This window comes from Salvelinus sp. IW2-2015, unplaced genomic scaffold (assembly GCF_002910315.2).
Source record: "Salvelinus sp. IW2-2015 unplaced genomic scaffold, ASM291031v2 Un_scaffold2868, whole genome shotgun sequence".
Classification (NCBI taxonomy): domain Eukaryota; kingdom Metazoa; phylum Chordata; class Actinopteri; order Salmoniformes; family Salmonidae; genus Salvelinus; species Salvelinus sp. IW2-2015.
Window position 1 is genome coordinate 39,901 of NW_019944168.1, and position 3,062 is coordinate 42,962.

At 37.2% G+C, this 3,062-nt stretch overlaps 1 long non-coding RNA gene across 2 annotated transcripts in view; it reads right to left on the reverse strand.

The window, feature by feature from the left end:
* Positions 1-1,373: 1,373 nt before the first annotated feature.
* Positions 1,374-3,062, reverse strand: part of LOC139025568 (uncharacterized) — a 4,309-nt gene continuing 2,620 nt past the window's right edge. The window contains exons 1-4 of one of the 2 annotated variants that reach the window (XR_011477168.1): positions 1,823-1,895; positions 1,685-1,735; positions 1,480-1,513; positions 1,374-1,428 (exon numbers count right to left, since the gene is read on the reverse strand). This is a non-coding gene — a long non-coding RNA (uncharacterized lncRNA). Of the gene's footprint in view, positions 1,429-1,479; positions 1,514-1,684; positions 1,747-1,822; positions 1,896-3,062 lie in introns of those variants that run through there. The other variant, XR_011477167.1, reaches the window with a different exon arrangement.

The window sequence follows — 3,062 nt, forward strand, 5'->3', positions numbered from 1 at the left end:
AAATGGAGAAACATCCCTGATATTTAAGCATATCCCAACTCCCCCAGAACACCCTCGTAGAGTGGAGGCAGTGTGCTCGTGTGTGTGTGTTCATGTGTGTTTGAGTCTTTGTGTGTGTTCATGTGTGTTTGAGTCTTTGTGTGTGTTCATGTGTGTTTGAGTCTTTGTGTGTGTTCATGTGTGTTTGAGTCTTTGTGTGTGTGCGTGTGTGTGTTTGAGTCTTTGTGTGTGTGCGTGTGTGCGTGCTCATGCGTGCGTGCCCGTGGGGGGAAAACGGAAGGAAGAAACGCAAAGAATCCTCTCGGGTATATTATAGATGATTTGTCGTTCTTTTCTAACCCAGGTCACCCAGGTGATACAAGTCAGAATTCTCTTTTCTAACCCAGGTCACCCAGGTGATACAAGTCAGTATTCTCTTTTCTACCCAAGGTCACCCAGGTGATACAAGTCAGAATTCTCTTTCTAACCCAGGTCACCCAGGTGATACAAGTCAGTAATTCTCTTTTCTAACCCAGGTCACCCAGGTGAATACAAGTCAGAATTCTCTTTTCTAACCAGGTCACCCAGGTGATACAAGTCAGTATTCTCTTTTCTAACTCAGGTCACCCAGGTGATACAAGTCAGTATTCTCTTTTCTAACTGTTACGGGTTTTTTGTGTTTAATGACTAAAATATGATACATTTGACTTAGATTATAACTAAACAGAATACTACTATATTACTATAAGAATGAATCTTATTATAATCATAATGTTGAATGTTATGTGTTCCTTGTTAGAAAGAATGGGTTTATCTTCAGACAGGCTAAGAAATGTCTCTACCCAGGGAGGGGAAAGACCTTGGGTTGGTTGCAGATAGTTTAACAGGTGGCAGACAGTAATGAGAACGCTAACTATACTGCATTGTATCCGAGAGGAGGATGGACATTAAAACCTATGACATCATCTTTATTATATAACCTGATGTAAATGTATTATGATCAGTTCTCGATAAACGCTATTGATTGATTGATTTTAAGACTGGTTTCTGCCATTTTATGCTGATAAGTATCTTACAAATTTTTATGTATGGGCAGAGTGTTTTTTTATTGAATTGGTTGATAAACATAGGAATAAAATTCCTTTAACACAAACCCAGGTCACCCAGGTGATAACAAGTCAATATTCAAAGTCCATCCATGTGTAATGATGTTGGGTGATGATGTGGAACTGGCAACTAAGGGAAACAGCGAGGGCTGTTATCTTTAGGTAGGTTTTGGCTTTGCTAGGGTGTTGTGGACATTGATGGAACATGGGCATAAGCATATGCCTCTGATACCAAAGGTCGCAAATTCAAATCAAGCAATGGAAAGCTGTTTTTGAGTTTTTGTTTTAAAGCCTATCCCAAACCTTAACCCTTAAATTAACCATTCATAACCCTATCCCAAACCTTAACCCTTAAATTAACCATTCATAAGCCTATCCCAACCTTAACCCTTACCTTAACCATTCATAACCCTATCCCAAACTTAACCCTTAAATTAACCATTCATAACCCTACCTCCCAAAACTTAACCCTTAAATTAACCATTCATACCCCTATCCCAAACCTTAACCCTTAAATTAACCATTCATAACCCTATCCCAACTTAACCCTTACCTTACACATTCATAACCCTATCCCAAACCTTAACCCTTAAATTAACCATTCATAACCCTATCCCAAACCTTAACCCTTAAATTAACCATTCATAACCCTATCCCAAACCTTACCCGTACCTTAACCATTCAGAGTTAATGCTAACCTTAACCCGTACCTTAACCATTCATAACCTATCCCAAACCTTAACCCGTACCTTACCATTCATAACCCTATCCCAAACCTTAACCCTTACCTTAACCATTCATAACCCTTTCGATTTTTTAAATGTTTTACAGCGAAACACAAATATGTATTTCTATTAGCTAACCACAATAGCAAAAGACTCAACCGCATATTTTCACCATTTTTCTACCGCATAGGTAGCTATCACAAAACCGACCAAATAGAGATAAATTAGTCACTAACCAAGAAACAACTTCATCAGATGACAGTCTTATAACATGTTATACAATAAATTTATGTTTTTGTTCGAATATTTGCATATTTGAGGTATAAATCATAGTTTTACATTGCAGCTACCATCACAAATATCACCAAAGCAGCCAGAATAATTACAGAGAGCAACGTGAAATACCTAAATACCATCATAAAACATTTATAAAAAATACATGGTGTACAGCAAATGAAAGATAAACATCTTGTGAAACCAGCAATATTTCAACATTTTTTAAGTGTTTTACAGCGAAAACACAATATAGCATTATATTAGCTTACCACAATAGCCAAACACACACATGCATTTATTAGCAGCAAAAGGTAGCGATCGCAAAAACCAGCAAAATATATATAATTAATCACTAACCTTGACCAACTTCATCAGATGACAGTCTTATAACATCAGGTTATACAAACACTTATGTTTTGTTCGAAAATGTGCATATTTGAGCTGCAAACCGTGGTTATACATTGTGAATATGTAGCATCGATTCACCAAATTGTCCGGAGCTAGTTTGAACACTCACCTAATCTGACCAAAGAACTCATCATAAACTTTACTAAAAAATACATGTTGGACAGCAAATGAAAGATACACTAGTTCTTAATGCAACCGCCGTGTTAGATTTTTAAAAATAACTTTACCATAACAAACAGCTTACATTATAGCGAGACAGCGCCCGCAAAAAGGGCGAATAATAGGACTCAACATTTTCCACAGAAATACAATACATCATAAATTGTTCTTACTTTTGCTGAGCTTCCTCAGAATCTTGTACAAGGAGTCGTTTGTCCAGATAAATCATTGTTTGGTTTTAGAATGTCCTTCTCTCCTGTCGAATTCGCTCCCAAAGGCTAGCCAATGTTGATGACGTTCCCAATTTCTCTCGACGCAGAGAACGGAAAACTCCAAAAGTCCCATTAAATGTTGAATAAACTGATGGAACTCGGTTGAAACCTACTTTATGATGTTTTTGTAATATGTA